The 26,821-nt window shown below is 38.6% G+C and overlaps 1 long non-coding RNA gene across 4 annotated transcripts in view; it reads right to left on the minus strand.

Moving 5' to 3' along the window:
* Positions 1-26,821, minus strand: part of LOC137443837 (uncharacterized) — a 42,799-nt gene that overhangs the window by 9,537 nt on the left and 6,441 nt on the right. For 3 of the 4 annotated variants that reach the window (XR_010987999.1, XR_010988000.1, XR_010987998.1), the window contains one exon: positions 7,203-7,331. This is a non-coding gene — a long non-coding RNA (uncharacterized lncRNA). Of the gene's footprint in view, positions 1-171; positions 3,087-7,202; positions 7,332-26,821 lie in introns of those variants that run through there. The other variant, XR_010988001.1, reaches the window with a different exon arrangement.

Raw genomic sequence — 26,821 nt, forward strand, 5'->3', positions numbered from 1 at the left:
GTAAAGTAATAAGCACTAAAATAGGAACTGAAACTGGAAAGCAGCAGGCAACTTCACCCACGGGAAACATAAGCATCTCTAATAGCACAGACAAGGATGCCATGACAAAACACTAGTTAAATGGTTTGGGGTATTTGGGTTGTTCCACTGTTGAATTGTGCAAGTGCCTTCCTCTCACTCTCTCCTGCTAATGATCACACTCAGTGATTTCCTTCCACCCACCTTTCCATCCACCTTTGTCATAAATCAGCTCTTCTCTTTGGCCTAGCAGCTTCCTTCTTTTTATCCAAAATATTATCTTAAAGCAAAATAATTACAATATTCTGTTCACTGGGGAAAAAAAAACACAACCCACATTTGTTTTGCATTTATTTCATATTATTTTGTAATATTTTAAGATCCATATGGAATGAGAAGGACATCTGAAGGAATTTTCATCTTAGATCTGAATAGCTGCATTATAACTGCGTAATTCTTCTGTACATTCGCTAGAGTAATTTTTATCCCCCAACCCAGCCTACTAAAATTCCCTCTGCCCAAGGGCTCTTGATCCCATGAAGACATGCACAGTTTATATGTAAGAGAGCCCTTCTCATTTCAGTGACTACACTTCCATGCTTCCTCCTGAGTTCCTATCTTTTCTTTATAGGTCAGAAGTATGATGCTCACCTATATTTCTGGGTTTTCTACAGTAGGAGTATGTCCAACAGAAAGGTCAAAGTGTCAAGCCTCACTGCTTTTTTATTAGAGAACTGAAGACAAAAATACCAATACAAAGTCTTTCTTCAATTCTCTGTAAATGAAGCAAACCAGCATTTGAGAGCAGGAGTCTGGGTGTGGGAACATAAGTACACTGCATCTGTGACTTTGTGAAATGATTTGGAGACATCTATTTTGCAACAATTGAAAAGAAACTGGGTGGGTGGTGTAGAAGAGGGTGAACTGTGAAGACCAAATGTTCAGCTGTGTTCAACTGTAAACACAGTGATAGTCAGTAAATAGTTACTCTGAAGTGAGCAATTAATAGCACACTTGAAGAAATTGAAAGGATGTATCCTTCTTCATCAGACGTCAAAGGGCAGGCTGGACAGTGAGAAAGTAAGCATACCCCAAGGAGGCAATACAGCTGTATTATGTACATTCAGCTAGGAAATGCAATGTGACGAGCTAGGAAATGGAGTGAGGCAGTAAGATAGGCAGCGAAAAAGGAGTCCTGAAAGTAACAAAGGAAGGAGTGACTTGCTCTGCGAGGAAGGGAGCAGGAATAGAGGAGCAGGGAGGTCTAGGAAGGTCAGCTCTCTCTCTGGAGGGGGTCAAGTTACAGAGAAGTTTTGCAGGATTAGAAAGAGTGATAAGATAGCACAGTAGGTAGCCTCCAAATAAGATAAGAAAACAGAGCAGGAGCCACTGAAACAAATGGTTCTTCATTGTGATTCTCCTGCCTCTTGCTGCATCTGAAAGCAGAACCCTGTGGCAGCTGGCCAGTTTTACAGGGAAGGCGATAAAAATAAATTACATCCTCTGTTTCCAATACAGCCCGAGATGTTTCCAAAAGAATAAGGGAAGGAAACTTATTTGCAGCAAGAAAGGTACTTATGAGATCCAAAATCCATTGTCTGTTCTCTATAAAGCGGTATCATGGCTGACTCCCTAACATACATACTTGGCTCCAAATGGAGTTTTGGAACATTCCACTTCAGGGACCAGCTGCTTTCATGAATGTTCGGTTGGAAGAGAAATCCAAGTTCAAAATTAAGGAAATGCTCTGGGTTGTTTTGTTTGTTTGTTTGTTTGTCGGTTGGTTGGTTGGTTGGTTTTGTCTCTCAAAGAGACACATGAAGCTGAGAACAAATCTGAGTAACTGAGGCCAAGCAGTTTCAGATTCCCAGTGTCCTGGGTGGTCTTTGCTGGTAAATTCTATTAGTGTCATCTGTGGAGAATGTTTTCCTTCAAAAGCTGACTAAAAGTGGGATAAGACAGATTTTTCTAACCAATTTGATTTACAGTTTACAATGAGCAGAATACATGTGTCTTAGCAGTGTGGTTTTGTCCTGCTGTTGCAAATCAGGTTTGTGCCCCTAATTTAAATACAATCTAAGGTAACATTCAGGATTTATTTGACTCTGTTGGCACAAGTGGACATGCATTTTTTGCTGTAAAGGAAGCTTTAGCAGGTAGAACAAATCTCTCTCTGACATGACACTTAAGGAATGCTTTTGCAAGAAGCAGAAGAAACCCCTGAGAAGGCTGAAGCCAGTAGTATTTAAGACGAACCTGTTGTGGTGGTAGAAGGGGCAATGATTTTTAACTAAAAGAAGGTAGATTCAAACTAGAGGTAAGGAAGAAATTTTTTACAATGCGGGAGGTGAAACACAGGACAAGGTTGCACAGAGAAGTGGTAGGTGCCCCACTCCTGGAAACACTAGAAGTTGGGTTGGATGGGGCTTTGAGCAACCTGATCTAGTTGAAGATGTCCCTGCTCATTGCATATGATTATGTGACTCTGCAAAACATACTCTGTCCTCTTACAGATGCTGTCCTCATGGGTTTGATATGTGAACTATGGAAAACAAGGATTACTCTGTCTTCTCTAATACTGAGGTGTCAGGTGAGTGACATGTGGAGGTAAAATGTGTCTTGTACCATGTAGGGACTGTAACTGTGGGTCACACAAGGCAGGGAAATACTGTGCATCTTAACACTCCATTCTGTGCTCAGAAGCAGGCAATCAGCCTGTTAGCAATCAAATACGACTCTCCCACTGAGAAGTCCAAGTTCTTTGTTTAACCACATATTGTGGAGTAAGCCATCACCTCCCCATGAGCTGGAAATCAAAAGTAGATCTGTTCTTACGGATCCAGAACAAATGTATTATTCATCTTACCTGGCTGATTTGTCCCATACCACTAGTGATTTTCCCAGAGAAAGAATATGCATATGACTAATGGCATTTTTTAAGGGTTAGACATTCAAAAGTTGTCTACTCAAGGGAAGAAATTTCATGTTTCAGCAACCAAGAAACATTGGCTGCAGTTACTGTGAAGAATGGAATTGCAGTCCACCTTCTGTGATCTTTATAGGCATGCCTGAAAAACAAGAGATGCCAATATTGCAAGTCTGAGAGGTCAATAAGGCAATGTCCTTTGCTGACAGACAACAGACCATGCCTCAAAACTCCCACTTGCTGGGCTATTGGAGATAACATTTAGTGTGAGGCAGAGCAGCTTCAGTTTTAGGGCAGGAGTACTGCTTCTTTGGTTCTTTGGAATCCTCTTTGTGGAAAACAACCCTGTATTATCCTCCAGAGATCAGCCAGGGCTGGTCTCCCATCTGTTCATGGATCTGCACCTGTTTTTCATTTCACCAATAGTGGCCACATGGCCCAAGACTGGGGGGTGGATACAGAGTAGAAAATGAATGTGTGGTTCAGGCACTGGTGTTGGATTCAGAAGTTCTGAGTTTAAATTCTGACTGTATGGTGTAACCTTGGTGAGTCTGCTCATTTCTGTCTGCCTTAACGTTGTCTGTAAGGAGAGGAAGGAGTAATTATTATACTGGGCCTTTCCTCCCCCTGCCTTCTTTGCTTGTATTTCAGCCAGCACAGAAATCTTCACAGAAGTGGGTCTCTATAAGGTGACTAGGGACATTGAATATGTCTCCCATTTCCTTTGCACTCTGAAAAATGGAAGGGAAGTTCCTTAGAAAAGCTGCTCAGTTTCTGCCTATGTAAATGATGATGATGCTTGGACATAGCTTCAGTAGCATGGAACTGGTAGTTTGTTTACCTGCAACTGGCACAGATGCATATTCACTCTTTGTTGCTCTGAGGCTGAATCCCATTCTAACTGCAGTCAGTTTCAAAGATATACAGAGGCAGCATATACATCAGTTCCTTGTTTCTCTCCTGTCTTGCACTGGACATGCCATAGATTTGGCATTGTAAATTTTGTAGTCTTTACGGTAGCTTAGAAAACAGAGGCCTACTCCTGTAATTTATTGCTTGATCAGCCACACCCTGTGTGTTTATACTCCAGTGCAACAGTTTGGCTGCAGCTCGTGTTGACAGCCCATAGCTAGCTCGAGGTTAAATACTGTCAGATTCCATGTAAGTTCTCAGCTGGGGAAGGTAATGCCATGCTAACTGGTGACATGCTGACCTTGCCAAATGCTATCAGCTTCTGCAAGGGTCCTTTAAAGTGCTCAGTGTCAGAGATCCTTGCAACTCATGCTTCACAAGTTCTCAACCCAGGTACCACTCAGAAAGAACCCTCTCAGATTTTTTCTGTCCTAACTGGGGATTCAGTTGATTACAACTGTTCTGAAAGTTGTTTTTCACCTTGACCCACACTCAGCTTCTCAAAGTTCCTATAGGTTGTCATTGACTTTACTGTTTGCTGCAGGTTTGATTTCCACATGGTATACCTGAAAGCTTTCAATTATCATGCTGCCTTTGAAATGAGAAATTGACTAACTGTTATCTCTGGTAGTTTGTTGGGCTCAGATCGGTTCTGTCAGATCACAAGTAAATTTGTGCCAAGCAAGGTTGCCATTGAGTTCTTTATGTGTCATCTTTGAATTAAAATTTGGCTGATTGTTTTGCACTTCACAGTATCACTCTTCTTGCCTGAAATCTGCAAAGGTGGAAAGGGCAGGTATTTTCCATGGACCCTAGATTAGGAGTTTTGTGTCAGCTTCAGAAAACCTGAAGAGGCTTGGGATACATTGTTACTCTGAACACCACAAATTCATAGATGCTGTGGCTAGAAGAGGCAATTATGGTAATTTATGTTGACCTTCTGCAAGTTATGAAATACCTCCCGTAGTTTTTATAGAGGTCCATACTTCTCAATTTAACCAATACATAGTATAACCAATTCTAGGTTGATTTTATTACCTCCAGTTATGAGAAGTTCATCACAATCTAAGGTTACTTTTCCTCAGTGGTTAAAATTTGTTCTTCATCTCCCATCTGAACTTGTTGAACTTTTGTTTTATCTCACCAGGTGTTGCTCTGCTTTCATCTACACATACTGTAGGGCTCTGCAGCTCTTTAGCATCACCTTGTAGTCAATTTTTCACTTTTTCTTCTCAGCCATCTTCAGAGTCAGGTATATATTTCTGAACTCCATTCATTCATAACTTTAGTCTTCATATTTCCAGAATTTGGATTATACCAATTTATCTGACCTGAATTACCATGCTATTTTTAAATATTGGTGTCACCTTAAATATTACCATTGAAACTCCTGTGAAAATATCCATTTTACCCAGGAACAGCAAGATCAGACCTTAAGCTAGCAGGCAATGCTAATGTAATGCTAACACTAAAGACATTAAATAGCCAGATACTGAGATTTTTTTCCTCTGTTTCATGACTCTGGTTTCTTTTATGGTACATTTTAAAATTAATTCTATTAGATCAGGTTTTTTCTTAGAATGGTATAAATTAATTTTCTAAGTAAATTAAATCAAGACCCAATGGGTATCAAGTCATAAGGTAACTGAAGTGGGAAGGGACCTTTGGAGGTCAGCTTGTGTAAATCCTCACTGAGAGAAAGGCAAAGTTTGAAGTTAGATCCAAGCATACTGGTAAACACAACTGTGACTACAGGAAAAGACTGAATGGTACCACGTTCACCTTTTAAAAGGAAACATTCAAAAGGACACGAATTACAGATGTTATGACAGATTAATTGCAATAAGGATGCTGCTATCATATTTTGCATATATGATGTTAGTAAAATTAGACACTTGACAGAAATCCATAAAGTCATTTCCAAATTAAAGAAAAATTAAAAAAATTCTGTTGAGTACAGAATTCTGGTCTTATTCTTTATTTACTGCCTTTTTTTTTTTTAACATCTGTCCTTGTCTCTTTTCATCAAATATTTATCTGCAGCAGCTGAAAGAGCCTAATTTGTTTTAATTAAAAATAAGACCACCAGGCTGGAAGCACTTCTTTAGCTCTTCCATGGCTTGCACAGACAGACAGTAGATTTTGTGAGGTTTTCCTGAGGGTGGCCCAGCGACAGGCTTTCCCCCCCTCCCCATATCCTTTTCTTTTACACCATGTTTATTTTTGGATAGAGAAATGTAATCAGAGCCACATTCCGGACAAAGAAACTTTTTACAGTTAACACGCATGAGAAAGGAGGAAGATCATGTTGTGTTCCATTTGGTGTTTCATACTAAGAAACCATTTTCTAATTTGTGGCTTCTGGAATGGAATTATCCTTGCCACAGAAACACAGGATTTGTCATAGCAATAAGGCCTCCAGTTCAGCTGATACTAACATACGCACTAAGCTCTTAAAGAAAAATTGCACAAATTCAGCTGAGGAACATCCTACTGATTGAAAATGGTTTTTGCAGTTTTCCTGCAACCTAAAGTGAATCCTTTGTGAAAGGTTAGTATTTTAAGGTCGTGGTACAAACTGGTGCCTGTTGCTATTAAAACTGTTCTACAGGGTGCTTGGGCTATGTTATTTTCAGTTTTACATGTTCCACACAAATACTTTTGGAGTGCACAGTCAGACTGCTCATGACTTCTAGAGATGGTGAGATGTCTTCTGGTCTCAGGACCCCAATTACATTGTTTAGCATCACTGACCCTTCTCTGCCATCTTGATTATCTTATTTCTTATTAATACAACTTTTTTTTTTATAAATAAGCTTTCAAATTTATTTAAGATGGAGGGGACTAGTAAGCAAATCTTGATTTTTTTCTTACCCCATTTTCACCTCATTCTTCATCTTACATGAAAAGTAGAAGCTAAAACAAGCCATCCCTGTGAATCACTAAATTAAAACCGTTACATCCTTACTTTGAAAAAATGACCTCCCAAAATGATTCTACCTCAGTCTCCCCTAGCGGTAAGTTATCCAATGCTTAATTAGATTTAAACCAAGCAGTTCTCCTTCATTTAAGGCTTTACGCTCTGATAATTGGAGTTTTCTAAATTCTGAAAAATACTACCAGACTCAAAGCCTGACAGTAACTTGTGCACCTCTTAGTTTATTTTGTAGGCAAATTAGAAAGGTCGAGGTGATTTTACGTATCCAAAATTGCCTCATTAAAGCATCTACCTGGGAAAAAGGGTTCAGGCAAATACAGAATTAATTTTTTTCTTCATCATACCCATATGCAAACAGGCACACATTTAGCACACTTCAGAACATTGATATAAAAGTTATTGACTTACCAAGAGGTCAACTGAGATTTTATCTTGGCATCTTTTCCAATTCACAGTTTTATCTCCTGTTTCACAGGACACAATGTGGCATAACATCCTCATGTAGACAGTTTCTGTATTTGAGACCTATAGGTAAAACTGGCACAGAATTTGAAGGGCAACATTTTCAAAAGCAGACATACATTGAGAGCACAAATTTAAACTAATAGCTGACCACTACGTGGTCCTATACTGATACTTACTATTTAAGTAATTTTTACAGACAATAATTCATTATATTATAGCTACAGTATAATACTTCAACTTTCTAAGATCTTGATATTGGCCTAAAGGAAAAGAATCAATTAGATAACTTGGAATCAGAATTTAATCCTTTCCTTGCAAGATACTATGATGGAAGACAAGACCATTGCTTAATCAATTGAACAATAGAAGGGCATTCAGGAACCCAGATTTTCTTTCCAGCTCTTCCACTGGATTGAGGGTGACCTTCATCAAATGCCATTTCTACTTTATAAAATGTAACTGTATATTGTCTTTTTAGAACCATTTTAAATGAGAAAGTACTGCAAAGGACCTTAGATTTGATACCAATTGCTTGTAGTGGTGAAATCAGAGTTAAACTAATTTTAGAGAGACTTTATTAACTAGGAGGATTATGAGCTTGTCAAAAAGGTATTCATTAAAGTCTGGGGACTGCTTGCCAGTGTCATTCTAAATTAATTGCTCATGGGTTACTCTTAAAAGTGGAGCGCAGCTGCAAGAACATCAGGCTCAAAGGAAACTTGATTTTGTTTATCATTCATTTTTACTTTGTTTAGCAAAGGACTTCTAAATACCAAAGAAACCTGAAACTGTTTCTGGCAAGGATATTTTTGATTACAAAATCTTTCTTGAATTTCCATGGCAGGATTCTCATACTTACTGTAACCTTCAAAGCTGTTCTCTCTTTCTGTAAATCTCTGAGAATAGAAAACCCTTTAGAACTATGTCCTGAATGTCTTTGAAGAGGTAAAGAAGCCAAAGGGGCCAGTGGTGCACAAAAAGTATTAACTGACATAAATTTAGCAGTTTTTACTGAGCCCCAAATCATTTGTGGTTGGTATCATGCTCTTTGGGGATAATATTACCTGTGACAGCAATTCTGAACAGGCCAGAAATTTCTTCTGATTTCAAGGCCTCCAGTTTATAGTTATACTTGGAGTGGGCATGGGAGTAGGAAGTGATTCATATCCGTTTTGTCTTTATTTACAGGGTCCATATTCTAGCTTTTTGTATGAATTTTGCTTCAGTGTCTGGCAGAAATTAGTGCTGCAGGAGAACCTGTGGTTAAAGAAAGGCTTTACTCCAATCAGTCTTAAATTGGTGGATGTGAGGAATATCCTTTGAAGATAGTGTAATTACACTGATGTAAAAATGTGGGAAAGTAGAACCTGAAGATTGCAGATTGAGAGCTCATGATGGGAAAAGGCCTGCTGTACATTACAGCTCCCTTTCTTGTCACTGATAGGGACTCCCTGTCTCCAAAATCTTAGACACTTAGTCAGACTGCCTTTTCAGATTAGGCATGCAAGGGGCTTTTGCAGGTACTTTATTTTCTGTTCAACAGTAGTAAAACAGAAAAAAATGTGTCCCACTGGACATGTGTTAAGATATTTATTTCCTTATTTTATGTTACCCAATAGTATAGCAAATTTGTATCAGTCCCTGGCTTAAACAGAAACACAGATTGCTATTTCAAAGGAAGTTAGAGAGTTATGTGCTATCTCAGAAAGACATTTTTGAAATACTGTGAATTTAGTGAAAACTTATTTTTCATAGAGCTCTATCACCAAAGAAGGAAGTGATAAACTGTTGTCTTCTTAATTCCTATAGTTTCAATTTGGAAATATGTAAGTTATCACTACATGTAATTCTGCTAATTTGGGTATGCTAAATGCAGACAAGACTGCCAATCCAAAAAGCACAGTTCTGGCCTTGTGGAAATCGGTGGCTAAAATGTCAGTTGATTTTAATAGATGCCAAAATTGATTTTATTTTATTTTTTGTTTTTAACCCCAGAAAATAAGAATATGATTTACACTTTTCCATATTGATCCTTCTGTTAAGAAAGTCATGATCTTCATCATATTGGGACACTTCAAAGTTTTGGCTTCTATTCTGGCTGCTGTCATTTTAGTAGAGCAAATACTAAGTGATATGGGAATATGGTGCTTTGAAGTGCTGATGACTACTCTGTTAATGGCTTGGGAAATATGGCTAGCACAGCTGTCTCCATGCTGCTTGTGAACACAATTTCTCTTCTCTTTGTTTCACAAAACTTGACAGCGTATTAGTAATAACTTTCAAAACTCTTCAATACTCTAATTAAAAGTAATCTTCCTAATACTTAAGAAACCATCACAGAGAAGAGCAACATAGTATTGTTAGATTAACTCTTCCATTTGAAATACTTGGATCGTTGATTCACCATCCCTGGAGGCGTTCAAGAGGAGATTGGACGTGGCATTTGGTGCCATGGTCTAGTCATGAGGTCTGTGTTGATAGGTTGGACTCGATGATCCTCGAGGTCTCTTCCAACCTTAGTTATACTGTGATACTATACTGTAAACCTGTTGTAGAGATGCAACAAGTAAGGCCAAGGCCCTCTTGGAACTGAGACTTGCCAGGATGGTGAATGAGAACAAGAAGAGTTTTTCAAATACATCAGTAATAAAAGGAGGAGTAGGCAAAAAATAGGACCACTGGTGCATTATATGGGATATAGGGTAACTGATGATGCAAAGATGGCAGAGTTACTGAATGCCTTGTTTGCCTCAGTCTTTACTCCTAAGACTAGTCTTCAGGAACCTCAGCTTCTGGAAGCAAGGGAGCAGAACTGGAGGGAAGACACTCCACTGGTCAGTCAGGACTGGGTTAGAGATCTCTTACACCAACCAAAGACACACAAAGCCACGGGCCCCGATGGGGTGCATCCACACGTGCTGAGAGAGCTGGCTGATACTCTTGCTGAACCATTCTCCATCATTTTCTGAAGTCACGGAGAACAGGAGAGGTGCCTGGCGACTGGAAGAAAGCAAATGTCACTCCAGTTTTCAAAAAAGGCAAGAAGGAGGACTCAGGCAACTACAGACCAGTCAGCCTCACCTCCATCCCTGGAAATAGGATGGAGCAGCTCATCCTGGAGGTCATCTCTAACCACATGGAAGACAAGGTTATCAGGAGTAGCTAGCATGGATTTACTAAGGGGAGATCCTGCCTGACTAATCTGATAGCCTTCTATGAAACCATGTCCAAGTGGCTAGATGGGGGAAGTGCAGTGGATGTCTCATACCTTGACTTCAGCATGGCTTTTGATACTGTCTCACATAATATCCTCATAGAAAAGCTCAGAAAATGCAGCATAGATGGCTGGTGTGTGAGGTGGATTGAAAACTGGCTCAACAACATAGTTCAGAGGGTTGTCATCGGGGGAAAGAATCAACTTGGAGTCCTGTGACAGTGGCATTCCGCAGGGATTGGTATTTGGTCCAGTTTTGTTCAATATCTTTATCAACAACATGGATGAGGGGATTGAGAGTACCCTCAGCAAGTTTGCTGATGATACAAAACTGAGGGGGTTGGCTGACACCCCATCAGGCTGTGCAGCCATCCAGTGAGATCTGGACAGGCTGGAGAGCTGGGTACAGGCAAACCTCATGAAGTTCAATGAGGACAAGTACAGGATCTTGCATGTTGGGAGGAATACCAACGTGCACCAGTACAGGTTAGGGGCTGCCCTGCTTGAAAGCAGCTCCACAGAGAGAGACCTTGGTGTGCTGGTGGACAGCAAATTCTCCATGGGACAACAATGTGCCCTTGTGGCCAAGAGAGCCAATGGTATCCTGGGGTGCATCAAGAAAAGTGTGTCCAACAGGTCTAGGGAAGTTCTCCCCTTCTATTCTGCCCTGGTGAGACCACACCTGGAATACTGGGTCCAGTTTTGGGCTCCCCAGTTCAAGAGAGACAGGGACCTGCTAGAAAGAATCCAATGGAGTCACGAGGATGATTAGGGAACTTGAGCATCTCCCCTATGAAGAGAGACCGAGAGACCTGGGGTTGTTTATTCTTGAAAAGAGAAGACGAGAGGGGATCTCATCAATGTGTGTATAAATATCTGAGGAGTGGGTGTCAAGTGCAGGGGGCAAGCTCTTTTTGGTGGTGTGCAATAATAAGACAAGGAACAACAGGTTCAAGCTTGAACATAGAAGATTTCACCTCAACATGAGGAGAAACTTCTTTACAGTGAGGGTGACGGAGCACTGGAAGAGATTGCCCAGAGAGGTTGTGTAGTCTCTTTCTCTGGACACATTCATAACCTATCTGGATGTATTCCTGTGCAGACTACCCTAGGTGATTCTGCTTTGGCAGGGTGGTTGGACCCAATGATGTCTGGAGGTCCCTTCCAACCTCTAATGTACTGTGATACTGTAAACCTGTAGGTTCAGAACACACTGGACATTTCTTCTCATTATTGACATAACCAACTTCATAGCATTTTTCTTGTGAGAGATTTGAACCAGAGCCAAAAGTGTCCCTCCTATTTGTTAATCTGTTTCTCTTTGTGCTGTTACTTCTCTATACACACAGATACACAGCATACAGCCAGTCTCTCTTGTGGTTTTCACAGCTGTGTGTGTGGTATGCTATACATTGGAGCAAGCAGGGAGAGCACCAGCAGCTGGAGAAATCTTCATTACAGAAACTTTTAGGAATTAAGTACTAAGTCTCCCCTGGAAGTGAGATAAACTAAAATGACAGAATTACTTTCTGTGTGCCACGTGTGAAAACTCTGTACTTGCTAGTGAATCTGCTATTGCACAGAGGGGAAAAAAAAAAAAAAAAGGATAAAAGCCTGTAGTCTACCTTGTTCTTTGGGACTGAGAAACACTATGTAACCAAAGCAGAGTGCTTTGACACCAGAGTATGTCTGCTAAGAATGCCATTAAAGATGTAGCTGTCCTTATTGACCGTAACATAGTTAAGAATTAAACAAACTGCAAGTGAATGCTATACAATGTCTGGTCAGTATCAGGATTCTTTTAGTAACGTACAGGTAAGGAAGCCTAATGATTCACAGACCATGTTCAGAATTACTACAGCACCATTAATGTTGTCCTCTCTCATTGAGAAAAGTTCCTTAAAATTAAAACAAAAGTTAGAAATAGAGGTCAGAGAAGCAGGCTGTTCTTCTAGCATGACAGTATATTGATAAATTACTATATCAACTTACACAAACTGTGAGGTTTATAGATTGCAACTTTGGTTCATGAGAAGTTTGACTTTTATAGATGCTCCAATTTAAGACTTCCAGGCATTCCATCTAATCTTCTAATCCAATAATCCTAAAATCCAGCAATTAAAGAATGTTTTGTCAAAGCAACCTAAGGGTCATTCCTCTAATTATACTGCACAGTTTAAGCTCATTGACTTCAAATACATAGGTTTACCCCTGTAAAATATGCATTTGGTGCACTTGCATTTACTAGATTAATAGACACTTCTGCAGAATGCAGCCTATTAACAGCTTCAAACTGAAACTAAATGAGGACATCTTACTGCCAAAGAAGAAAACTCAGGGGGAAGTGTTCTCTTAAGCAACTCTTTTTCCTTGCTGAGAATGAATGCAATTATACCTCTAGCACTGTCATACATGAGACCAACAGTATGCAGCTTCTAGAAATCCCTCTCATTTTGTCATGTGTGTTGGATGTCTCTTTAAGATCTGCCATTTTGCTGGTGTTTCCTCTCAGGAAGTGCAGTCATGATTCAAAATGAGAGACATGAAATGTTCAAGTGCTGAAGCCATGAAGAGACTGGAAACTTGAGTGATACAAAGAAATTATGGTACAGGTTGTTTTATTTAAAATAGTAACAAAACTACTTATACATCTTCTTCTTGTGGTAGGATTGTACTTTATCAAGTATAATTAACATTCTTTCCTTCTCCTTTCCTAGACATTAAATAATTCCTTCCTTTATTGAGATAGTATTCTGAGAGATATGAAAATTAACAGACATCTGACTAATCTCCAGAAAACTTCCCCATCATTAAGAACATGGGAAACTTCTGAGGCAGTAGTTCAATAACTTGCTGTTTGCAGCTTGTCATTATATGCAAGGTGTCAGCACTACTGGACCAAATCTATACAGTACAAATTCTCATGCTGGACTCCAGAAAAAGGTCCCTGTGACCAAGACCCACAAAAAGTTTTTCTTTTCTTCTCCACTTCATGTCCTGATCATCAGCCTGTTTTACTTGTCTAGCTGTAATGGTTCTGCAAGAGAATCCTTAAGGCTGCAGAACAGAACAAACTGAAGAACAAATTAGGAACTTGACTCTCCAAAATGCTCAGTAGCTGGTGCTGGTAGGTGGCTGTATTTCAAGCAATGAACAGAATGAGGAAAAGGTGGGGGGAGAGGTAGCCTATCAGGCCTTAGATGATACCCAACCTATTGACTTTCCTTCAGCTGAAGCCACAGCTTGGTGAGGATGGAGACTTGTAAATGACTGGCTTTGGAGTAGGGGAAAAAATTACACAGCAGGCCTGGAAGAAGCAGGAGAGGAATTAAAAAGATCTGTGCCATTTGATAACTGTGATATGTGAGAGAAATTTGGAGCACATAGACAGGGTTTGCCCCAGAACTGTGGGATCATTTAGGTCATAAAAGGCCCTTAAAATCATTGAGTGCAACTGAGATGTCTTTTCAGAGTTCTATACTGGACTCAGGTTAACTATGAAGCCTGCACTTTCACAGTCTGATACAACATGTATCTCCAGTCAAGTACTAGATCGCTACTGGAACAAATAACTGTATTTTCTCTGTGAGTTCTGTTGACCTTCAACCTGGTAAGAGGATAAAATGTGGAAAAGCACAGAAACAGACAAGAGTGTTTTTCACAAGTGGAACCTTTGTAATAGCAAGACTATGTCTGTGTGACAGAAGGGCTAGGCTTGTTTGTTGTTTGTTTTGGGGATTTAGGAGGGCAATGAACAACGCAATTACAAGAGACAAAGATACTCATCTTTTGCTTTGTCGCAACAATCTAGGGGAATTGAATTCTCACTGGCTGCCTGGAGTTCATTTTTGTAATCCCTTAATTAACCCTTTCATTCAATGAGCTCTCAGTTTTCCACCAGACATGGCCATGCCCACATTTTCCTTTCATGTTTATGTTGGACAAGTATCATTCTCTGTAGTGTTTGGTCATTTTTTTTTTTTGGATGCATCAGTCTTTTATCAGACCACATCCAGCTTCTGCAATGTTGATAGCATCATAATTACAAATACAGAGTGCAGTGATAGTATTGAAGTGACCACATTGGATCTTTCCAATGATCTCACATAATGTCACTGACTTACAATTTTTGTGTTTGTATCTTATAGATCATTTTCACAATCCTTTAGCCAGAAGCTAAGAGGTTAATTGTTATGATTATATATGTATTATATGGGCTGAGATGAAAGCTTTGGGTGAGTAGAATCTTGTCTAAAATTGCTTATTAGCATCAAACATTCCTCATTCTAAACAGGTGTTGCTATGCACCTGCTATTTTAGTTCATATTAGGTTATTAAAATCAAAATGTCAGACTAGAAATAGAGCAGTGTTCTATTTCTATCAGAGAGCTATGATCTGCTACAAGACATCAAAATAGAAATATTATGAAGTCTGATATGGCTACTGGAGTAACATCTAAATTTAGACTATTCTTTCTGTGTAAAGTTTTTAGGTGATATCCTCAGCAGAGATAACTGAAGCCAACAATGTCTTATATAGCAACAAGATATGGATCCCTTTTATCTTATATAAAACATGAATTGCTACTTTTTCATGAGTTTTCCTGCCCAGTATGATTCTCTGAAGAAAAAGTGTGGAGGAAATTTTTTCAAATTAAAAAGAATTTAATTCTTGCAAGGCATCTACCTCAACTCAGTAGGATACTGAACTATGTGGGATTTTGGTCTGACCCAGCACAGGTGCTCTTAGGTTATTACATATTGAGTCTTATCTCAACAAAATCTATTGGTTTTCCTTTGCATCTAGTCCTGGCCAGACACAATTTGGGGAAGCAAATGATAGTGCTGCAGTAACTACTGAAACAATAACTTGTGCCTCGCTATGTGAGGCACTGAAATGGATCCTTTCTGCCCAAATTCCCCCAGTGAGAACTTGAGAGGCTTTGAATTTTCTCTCTGCCAGCAGGAGAATCATGCATTTTGTCAGTGATAAAGCAGGGGATACACTTAGCCAGCTGGACACTTTACACACTGATCAGGTGTTAGTCCAGAAGTACAAAGTGCCTGTTAGAATTGTATCTTACAATGCCGCTGACACCCTGTGCTGTGTCCCAGGATGTGAGCCAGCAGTTTGTATTACCTCATCTGGGAAAGATGAAAAAGAAAACATTGCTTATCAATGCACATGAACCAAACAGTTTCTCAGAAATCAGATTACCTGAAACTCTGCTATAGAGACTCTAAGCCTTTGGAAACAAAGCTTGCATTGATTTTCATAATTTGAACAGCACAGAAATTGAGAATTTTAAATGTTTAAGATGAGCAAAGAAGACTTTTCAAAAGTACAGAAATATCAACCGAAACTTGGGAGCCAACAGAAACGTAATTGCAATGGAAAAAAAAGAATGAAATATAAATGTCAAAGTACATACAGAAGAATATTCCAGGAGTATCTGAATTACGTAGTGAAAGAGATCTTCTTTCTAAGTCCAGAAATTTGTTGCTACACAGATGGTCCAGAATTCAGTGGAAGCAAAAGTATCACATTATAATTCAGTTGTTTAACATACTTCATGTTTATATAAACTATGGGTAGACACAGCATTATTGCAATATGATGGTTGAGAAATCAGGTACTCAGGGGTCAGAAAATATATCACAAGTCAACCCCCAATCATAATTCACTCTGTTTCTCACCTATGCATGAAAATAAGAGATTGGATGTTCAACTAACTTAGTGTGTCCCAGTGCACCAATAGGATTTAATAGCCCTGACCAGCCTCACCTGGGGCCTCTGACCATGGGTCCTGGGGCTTCAGTGTCCCCTCTCCCCTCCCCCCCACGAGCTACACTTCAGGTGTGCCTGTGCTTGGTTATGGAATCTGCTGATCTGACTTCACAGCTTCATCTGGGCTCTTCCTGTTGCTATGGTTCTGATGATTCCTGGGCTGTCCCTCACCTGCAAACTGCCTGCCTGCCTTGATGGTGGTTTTGCCTTGCCACTGCAAGCTTCCTGGTATTTGGACATTTTCTTAACCTCTACTGTCTTCCCTAAACCTTCCCTGCTCTCTTGCTCTGGTACTGTGGGATAGGGCACTGACCGGTGAGACTTCTGCCATGCTGGCTGTGAAGTGTTGTGTTTGGCTCAGTCCTTGCTGCACCCTGACCACTTATACTTTTATGTTACCATTTATATATCTAAAGAATTTGACTTTCTTATAAAGTCATACCTTTCTCAGCAAGACTTGGAGTCTAAGCCTCCATTCAGAATTTTTGGTTATAGATCACTGGTTAAGAGATTAAAATAAAGTATAAAAATCTCATAACTATTGCAACAGTTTGGGTCAGAAATAGAGGCATGTTCCATCTCTGTTATTAGCTTTTCTAAGACCGACCGTTCTATAGAAAATAGCAGCTGAAGGCTGGAGCATAATTAGATTGACAAAGCATTGCATGCTTCTAGTCCTAAGTGGTTGCAAAAACAGGAAGTGAAAAATTCTATCAGAATTTGGTGGATCCTGTTGATTTCAAGGGGGCCAACACCTTGCCCAACAGCTAAAACAGAGAGACCATTCTGCCAAGTGAAATGTTTCCAGAGATAAAAAACTCCAACTAGTCAGAAGATGTCTCCTGGCAAGAATTACAATGCATAAGAGAAACCTAACTGACAAAAGAGATACTGCTCAAAGGCATTCTCATGGACAAAGTATGTACTTGCTTTGCACAGCCAAGGAAACTTAAGTATTTAAGAATGGGAGGGTGTGGAAATCTTAACCTGTTGTATGTTAGGGAAGTATAGCTAGAAAGCAACAATCAGTTGTTTTGGCATTGGCAGTGTGAAAGCTCAGGTCAGTAGCTAAGCAATCTCTCGTCTGTTAAAGTATTATTTGCCAGTTTCAAAATGAAACTGTGAAGAAGTTTTCAGAGCTGTAAAAATCTGTAAAAAGTCAGAGACTAGAGAAGAAAAAAAAAAAAGGCATCAGAGGGAAAAAAATTTGGTCTTTTGAAGTTTTACATGTAAGGAAAGACCTGGATTTGTGCCTTTCAAGCAAACCTTCCTGACATTACAAACAAACAAACAAAAAAACCACCACAAAAAAAAAACCCAAAACACCTCACTGTGGCTAAAAGCCACATTGCATATACTTATCTTTGAGAGGAAGGGGGAGGGAGATCACTCCACAAGCAGGAAATGGCTTCCAGGTGTCTCCCTACTCCTTTGCAGGACTGGATCACTACAATCCAGCAATGCCAGGCTTAGTAGTCCCAGCTGTCTTGCTTCTTCTCAGGGATTTGGACTAATTGTGCATTATCACAGCCCTTCTCCTGGTGACAGACCTGTGTTTGAACTGCTTACAGGCTGTGGGTAATTGAAAAAATTGCAAGTAGGCCTTCTTAATCGAGTATGAGCATGTGGAAATACGCATGTATATATATCTACATCTGTGTATGCACTCATGCCCATGTTTTAATTCAAACAACATCTGTTTCTCAAGCCAGATAACAAAATTGGCAGTTCTGCCGCTTGGTGTGTTATGGAAGGAAGTAAATGAATGTGGCACCTTTTTTCCAACCTGGCACTCCATACAGCTGGTGAAAGGGATGGAAAAGGTCTGTTCCATTCATTCTACCCCAGTGTTAGCTTTTTTTCTCTCCCTTCTGCCCCTTCACCCCTTTTTTTCCAGCTGCAGAAACACCTACATGTTAGGTATTATGCTTTCATTGTGCAAATTCAGTACAGAGTTCTCCAAAGCCTCATTCCAGCTTGTTAGTTAAGGATATAACAAAAAGGTAATTAGATTACATATCTAACACAGAAAGGAAAGTTAGTTTTAAGGACTGCTGCTTCAATAGTCTCTTTTGGTCTTTTCCTTATGCAAAAGTTTGCACCTGTAGCATTAAGCAGACAAATGCTACCTGTACTACTATGTTGTTTACATCCATATAAAACAGTGTCATGATGCAATAAAAAAAGAGCCCGTTTATTTGGCAATGAAGTTGTGTTCCAAGCTAGCTAACTTCACTGCTTTCCAGCTAACTGTTGCCAAATATGGCAGGAAAACTCCCTAAGCCCAAGGAGGGGTTCGGAAGCAGGCATTTCTTTACTTTGGTGCTGGATACATGGGGGATTGCTCCACCTAAGTGTATCAAAGCCAGACAAATTGAGAAACTATCTGCTTACATCTCATACATAACCATCATTTTTCTAAGAAGTAATTAGCATATTAATATTAGCTCATGGGATTCATTATATATGTAAATCTCATGCACGCATGCTCATTATATACTGTGGGGGTCGTTTGGGATGACCATCCTATTCCTCCTTATGGCCTTTATCTGAACTTTTTTGCACATGCTCTCTAGGCTGTCTATACATTTGATGAGACAGACTGACTGCAGAGACTGACTGCAGAGACAGTCTAAACCAGTTCGATCTTCTTAATTTCTTCTTTCTAAAGTCCACAGTTACAATTTCCTATTGTTTACATAGTTAATGATTCTTAATTTACACAATAGATATGTTCTGTGAGGACTGCATGTTCCTAAATGTTCCTAAATTAGTATAGTATCATAATCAGAATATATCATATATCTAATATTCATCAGGAAATGTGGCATTTTTAGAAGAAAGGGAATAATAAAGAAAAACAAAAGTAATTTTATTTTGATTGAATATATGGCAGCACAAAATAGTGAGCATTTACTTGACTGAGGAAGCAATTAATATTTCTGTTCTCAATGGTAATGAAAGGTCCTGCATTGTTTCTCAAGAGACAGTGTTTTCACTGTGCTCTCTGGAGGACCACTTTGAACAAAACTCCTAAGGTCTGCATATAAGTATATAATTCTCAGTGAGTATTTTCTTTTTAAATGAACTAATGTATATCAGTTCCTTAATCTGGAAAAGGCTGTTTTCTTAAGATAACCTTGTGCAAAATGATTAACAGGTTAGTGAGAAATTTAATGCTTACATATAAGTAGTTAAAAAAAATCAGTAAATCTATCTAACCAAAAAGTCTGAACTGCAGGATTTGCACCATATTTTCATGCCAATGCACAAGATGAGACTGATGGCATAACACCAACCATCACCACCCATACTCAGACCACATCTGTAAGTTGTGTAATGGCAATTGTTACAAGCCTGTACTGTCAAACTTCTAAACAATTCTTTACTGTGATGTATTAGACATATAGGAGTCAAGCAACCACCTTCTCTTCTGTCACTATGTTTTTTGACAGTAACAAACACCCTGATGATACAATGTTCCTACATCAGAGTATGCTGTACATCAGTACTTTATTTTCAGTCAATGATTTTGTGAAGCTCTGAGACATTACCATGTTGGAGTAGCATCACACTTTTGTTTTATTGTTGAACTACAGCTTCCAATATTGTAACTTTTAGTCTTTATTTCTCATTGTGTGAAAAAAAAAAAAAATTAAAGCTTGAAGCTGTAGTCCATCAATCCTATTGTCAAAACAGGAAAACTATGACTCTGTATATCCAAAGTTTCATTACTTACTTTTAGCCTAACTGTTTAGCTCCTTCCCAGATCTGACTGTTTCAAAATTAAGCATACTATTCCTGCACCATATGTTCAGATGTGCCAAGGGAGAAGGGAGTTGTTTTACAATTGGCTCACTGTCTTTTAATGAGGCTGGGGACTTGTGACCTCAGTGCATTGTGGCTGATAAATGGTAGGATGTACCCACACATATGCACAGTAAACCTGCAAACACAAATGAGTTGTGGGTAATCTCTAGCCTTTATTAGGGAAAGGCAATCTTGTGGGTAAACACTTAAGCAGAAAGCTAATGCTTAATAGTATGTGATTTTAAACTGCCAGCGCAGAAGTCTGTCAACATTTATTTCCAGGTTCTTTGATCCTCTTTATTCATTTCCTGTCTTGCTTTTGTCTTAACCAACTCACAGAAAGGTCTGATTTTCTTTTGTTGACAAATACACATTTTTTTTTTCTTCAGGTCTATTTACATTTCTCAAGGATCTGACCAAGTTAAGAATAGCCTGTGCTGCAGAAGGTAAAGTATGCTCTTAAAAAGTTATGTAACTTATACGGAATAATATCACATGCTAGGCCATTATGCTAGGATTTGATCAGATAAGTAAGCTTTGCCTTCATTAAAGGCTTTAATCTTGATTATACTCAGGGCAGCCTCTAAACAACTCTAGAGTATTTCTCTAAAGGATCTTTCATGCTCTGGTCCAGAATTTTTTCAAATAACTAATACTATTTTTTGAGAAATCAAAAGCTAAAAATGTTCCCCTCTGTTTTCAAAAGTAACAGGGCGATGACAGAAAAATGTCCCCTTGGCTCTCAACTGGGAGTTATAAATACCCAAAAGCTAAATCCTAGTCTCGGATGGTTTATTTTATTTTATTTCCCAAAGATCTCCTTTCTAGAGATCTATTTGAGCCTTAGTTTTCTTGTTTGTATTGCTACAGAACTGATGAAAGTCTGAGATCTCAATCAAAGGCTTAACAAAACAATAATCCTCTATTGCCCTAATTCTTCTCAGAAACATCTCCCTCTGACAAGAACAATCCTTAAGCTTTTACATCTTTTTCTGCTTAAAATTATTTTCCTAATTAGAAGGAATTGTTTCCTTCCCAAGTCTTTGTGCCTGCAGAACACTATATTTATGGGAAAGCATCTCTCAGTCTCTTTAGCTCCCCACTTGCCGATATTATGACAGTGATAACACTCCATCACACAAAAATTCCAACTTCCTTTTTAAACAGAGGAATTCAATAACATTATTCACAATCAGCCCAATTCCATCTACACAAAAATCAAAATAGCAGGAATAATCATGAATCACACAGATTTCATGCTTAGTATAATTACTAACACTCAAGGACAACCTTACAATTTAAAATTATTTTTTTTCTCAGATATATTTACTTTATACACTTCCAGAGTAATCCTGAATGAGTATTTAAATACCATATTTAACAGGAATTAGAATGTGTGAATGCAGTAGAATTAGAATTAGGTGAGTACTAGGCATTGAGTAGGGAATGTAGAACAGCTTTCTATGCCTGAGGATTTAAATTGTTTTCAACTCAGCAGCTGCTCATCTTTACAGGCAAGAGAGGCCCTATTTGAGGAAAGTACTTATGCAGGAATAGAATCAGTAGTTTCAGCTGAGTAGTACTGCCCACCTAAGTTGGACATGAGCTAAGATGCCATCCTAACTAGGTTTCAGTCATAATAAATTTATTTGCCAGTAGATTTTAATGTGCTAACTGCTGACATGGAAAAATTCCTGACAAGCTGCAACAAAATTTGGGAAGGTCATGAGGAACCTATGAGAGTAAACGAATTTGAGTCCAGCTGAATACAAAATAATTCCTACTGAATTGGATTATTAATTAGAGTGGTTTGGAAGAACATTGGAATGAAATTTGTTAGTGCCTCTAGACTAATTTCTTCTTATAACATGTAGCCAGCAGGCATGACTGCACCTGATTTGACACTCTTCACAAGTGAGCAGAAATAGCAGAATAGAATAGAATAGAATAGAATAGAATAGAATAGAATAGAATAGAATAGAATAGAATAGAATAGAATAGAATAGAATAGGACTAGACCAGGTTGGAAGATACCTTTGAGATTATTGCATCCAACCTATCATCCAACCCCACCTAATCAACTAAACCATGCAACTATACCATGCAAACCATTTAAACAGTTGAATGTCTCTCCCTATGCCTGTGAATATCATTATTTAAATCTGAGAGCAGTTGAAACTGGAGTAATGATTTCTCTTGCGTTTAGAGAAACTTAGACTACCACTGACTCCAACAAGCTCTTAAATTCATCTCCCCTGGATAAGGAAATCTGGTAGTGGACTATTTTTTTCATTCCAATTCACATGTCAGTAAGTCTACTGCAATTAAAGAAAAAGTCCAGAAGTTGAGAGTGAATAAAAATAATTTGGAGAGAATTCCATATGGCAGATTTATGAAAACTTGTGCTACTGAGCTGAGATGGTAAGTAACTAAGATAATAAGATTAGGTGAAGTGATGAATATCACTGTAAATATATTTAATGCTGTCCTGCTGAGTAAGAAGGCAGCATACAATAAAAAAGATCAAATAATAAAATAGGGGTTTACAAAATTATCTCCCTCATCTAGGTAACTAAATGCAACAGGAAAGTAATTAACTTAATGAGATTTAAAAAATAACCAAATAGTTAAATGAATTACAGTATCTTCTTATTAAATTCACTAGGCCAAATAACTGTCTTCTCCAGAAAAAAAAATACTTGGTTAGATTAGAAAGAAAGTTTCTTCATGCTTTGGGACATATATTTTAAATTGAAAGACAGACAGACATGTTCTGGGAAAAAATATTTTTATTCTGAGCATACTCTCCTTTTAACAATGAATTACACCTAAGATTGCCTCTGAAAATCCTTGGATGCATGCATTTACACCCTAGAATTCAGAGGTTTTTTTCCTACAGTAGATGCTACTTATACCCTTCTTTTGACATCTGAAGATGAATAGATTGATTTTGTTGGCATTGTTACTGGTCACAGTTCTGCAAGGGAGTTATATTTCTGACTAAAATTTGGTATGTCTCATTAATAATGAGCATAGATGTCTATGCTCTAACAAGACTTAAATGAAGCATCACCCCAGTAGCTTGTATAGTTTAATAGGTATGCAGTTGGAATACAGAGAAAGTAGAGAAAGGATTTGTCTTTTTCATAGCCTAAGTTTGATAAGGGCCAGAGCTAGCAGGTTGAGAAAAGAAACCTGTGCATCTGGACAAGCAACAGGATCAGAACAGAGAAGTGCTGAACTGACTGAAAATGAACAAAATCTGTGAAACAGATCTGATCTTTTGAAAGGCCAGAGCAGACCAGCAGAAATGACAGAGCAGAGAGGCTATGCTGAAAACTCCAAGTGCAAACTGACTGTATCATCACCAGTCATGGCAATGGGAAAACTCTACGGATTAACAACAAATAAACTGATTGGGCAAAATAAACTCAGCTGCTTCACAGGTCCACATGCAAACTTGGAGGAAGCTGAAATGCACAGCAGAGCCAGCTGGCTGTTCCTGAGGGTAGGCCTGCTGCCAGGCAGCTGTGACAGGGGCAGGCAGACTCAGTAGCCACCCCTTGATGACCTGGGTTACCCTGGAACTGACATTCTTTATTGGGAAGTGAAAAGTTGAATACACTTTGTGCAAGTATCCATAGATTTGTTAATCATTATTTAAAGTTATCTATACCACAAGTGTCCTACAATCTGTTGTTTGTATTCCAAAGTAATCAAGAGCAGAAGAATCTCTCAATAAGAGCACAAGAAAAGTTTTAATTCATTTTTCCCCTAGAGGGAAGTTTGAAATTAAACTCTGAGCATAGCTTTGAGAAATGGCTATCTTGCCAAAAAGATTGAGACTGATCCTCTTTGTTGTAATTTTTAAACTATTAATTTTGTACCTCTGCTGTGATTTGGGTTTGTTTGTTGGGTGTTTGTTTATTTTGTAGTAATTTAATGCCTCCTTTAGCTCTCTATCTGCACATAAGGAAAAAAATGGGTTTGGATCTGCCTGGTCATACTTTAAGGACATGTTTCATCACAGAAGGCGGCTGTCAGAGCCACTGCATAAGCACGGGTCAGCACATTGGCAAAATGAGGTATTTGTCTTTCTTTAAAGATTAGGGGTATCTCTTCAGTGAAGTGTTAGAAGACACAGAAGTGCAAACACTGTCAGCTGCCCTTGCTATTGTAACAAAACTAAACAAATATTTTCATTGTACTCTGAAAAAGAAACATCACTGACTCCCCTACCACTCTCACATTTTGGTATGGGATATAAAAAAAACAGGCAAGCACATAATATATATTAGGATGCCATGTCTCCTCACATTCCCGGATCTCAGAACGGAAAATATGAGTGTGTCCATATATTGTTTTTTCACTCCAGTGAAAAGAATTAAAAATTTTGTTATCCAGAGTGTCTGCACCTGGGGCCTAAATGAAGGGAAGTAGGTAAATAGTTCCAAGTAATTAATGGAATGGCTCAGAGGGACCACAGAAGGAAAGGGGAGTTTCTCTAGTTTAAATGTTTGCATTCATGCTTTGCCTAAAGCAAAACAAGCTATCTGTCTTCTGGTTTGCATTTTCCCAATGAAAGCTTCCATTTGTCTTATTGTCATTCCAACATGTGCATCATTTAGAGCTTTCACTCCTTGAAATGTGCAAGTAGTGTACAATGCATTTGTACAGTATGTTTTAAATAGTGAACCAGTAAAGGCGGATTCAATTTGTAACGTGTTGGGTAATTTTTCTAAGTGGCTACAGGCTAGAGGCTTTGGTACTGTGGTGCTTTGATGTGCAGTGGAATCTCCAACACAGACTACGTGCAATGCCTCTTTCCACACCTGAGAGAAAGACAGTCCACCACAGAAATGATCAGAGTTGATAGGTTACACCCAGATTGACCATTATCAAAGACTGAAGAAAGGGTGATGGATCTTGATTTCCATCTCTGTTAGTGGCACTCTAGTCCTTTAAAGTGAGCTATACAGAAGTGAAAGCCCCCAAAATACACTTTTGAAATTGATGCTAATCTTTTCTTACACAATGGTGTAGGAAAAGCATTATCTATTTTATCTTATACCTAAAAGTGAACAGAGGATTAGTGATCAAAGGAATCTTGACTCTACCAAGGGTATTAGATTTGCGTGTCTAACTTATTTTAAGAACCTCTGTATAAGGGATGTTTAGGTGAGACACTTCTAGTTTTTCCAGTGGTACTGAAAACACTGCCTACCAAAAATACTGTAGTAGAAAGAGAATTAATCATGATTTTATTATCTTAATAGTTAGTGTACTCACGAAGGTTGCGGGAAGCCTAGATTTCTGTTTGTTCAAATTACTAAATCCTGAGGAAGGAAAGCCTTATGACACAAACTCCTCACCTTCAGCCTGTCATTGTGTTCCCCTGTTATATGACTCACATCAGAATTATTTACCACCATTAGACTTCAGGCAGTATCATTTCTTCTTGCAAGCTTGCAGTCACAGTCCTAGGTAAAGTTCCCTTTGTATGATACAATGTAAAATCACGTTAAGGGACATGTCCTAACCTGCAAGTGGATAGGGTAGTGAATTTACAGCGGAAACTGGAGATTGGAAGAGGCCAAGTTCATCTCATCAGAAGCCAGCAAACATCTGTTAAGCTTGGTCTGTGCTTGAAACATTTCCTAATGCAGTGTTCTTGGCAAAGTCTCCCTAGAATAGATGATGCTGAAGTTTGCCAAAAAAGCTCAGAGGGCTTCCCCAGACAAAACAGGCTGTACTGACTTCTATGCTCTAAACTGAGCCTACACCAGAGCTGTTAAAAAAGCACAGCAAAGAGTCACAGTCTTTGTGACACTCTAATATATAATAAATATCCTCTGCACACCTGGTCTAAAATAGTTAATCTTACAAGATGTCTGGATCTCAAATAAGTGACCGCTGGTGGAGTACCTTTTCAGGATAAGCACATAAATTCAGTATAAGAAGCAGAGTATTTGCTGTTAGGAAAAGTTCAGAACCAGGAAACTCTGCTTCTGCAGCATATGTGTAGTTTTACAAAGTGTGTGTGTTACAATATAGGCTTTTTTTGACACAGTTGTATCAAAGATCACACCTCATCACATCCAGAACTAACAGAGCAGCGCTTGCAGAAGCCCACAGCCTAGCTGTGATTATACAAGAAAGGTCCTGACCTCAGAAACGTGAACTCTCCTCACACAGCTCTAACATGGGCTTATTGCAGCTCTGATTACTGAAATAAAATTCTTATCTTTCTGAGGTGAGGTTTATAGAACCTACCCTCTCTGGAAAGAGGTAAAATTTCTCAGTCATGTAGAATTAACTCTATCAATTCTTAGCTGTATTGAGGGGAACACATAATTTTATACTGAAAAAATGAAGATTGTATGGTTGAGGGGAAAATATAACAAGACAAAGGTTTATTTAGTCTGTTGTATTTAGGAATTTTTTACCCCTGCTAATTCAGTTAGAGAAGTATAAAAAACAGGTAGTTTGGGAGTACAGTGGAGCAATCAACTAAACTACAAATGAACCAAAGTTATAATAAAGTTAAATCCTTCCCAACAGAATTTCAGAAATGTGGAAGCATTAACTTCATGTAACTAAAGAATTTTTGTGAATATTTAAATACTTCTTTGGAACAATAATTTATTTTCTAACTCTGAACAGCCTTGAAACCAAAAATACACTCTATCGAGTATTTCTTTCAATGTCTTTTACACAGCATCACTGTATTTCTCAGAAGATACTATCACT

The sequence above is a fragment of the Melanerpes formicivorus genome, unplaced genomic scaffold (genome assembly GCF_026170545.1).
Source record: "Melanerpes formicivorus ecotype bairdi unplaced genomic scaffold, bMelFor1.0.p_v2 SCAF_10, whole genome shotgun sequence".
NCBI classification, from domain to species: domain Eukaryota; kingdom Metazoa; phylum Chordata; class Aves; order Piciformes; family Picidae; genus Melanerpes; species Melanerpes formicivorus.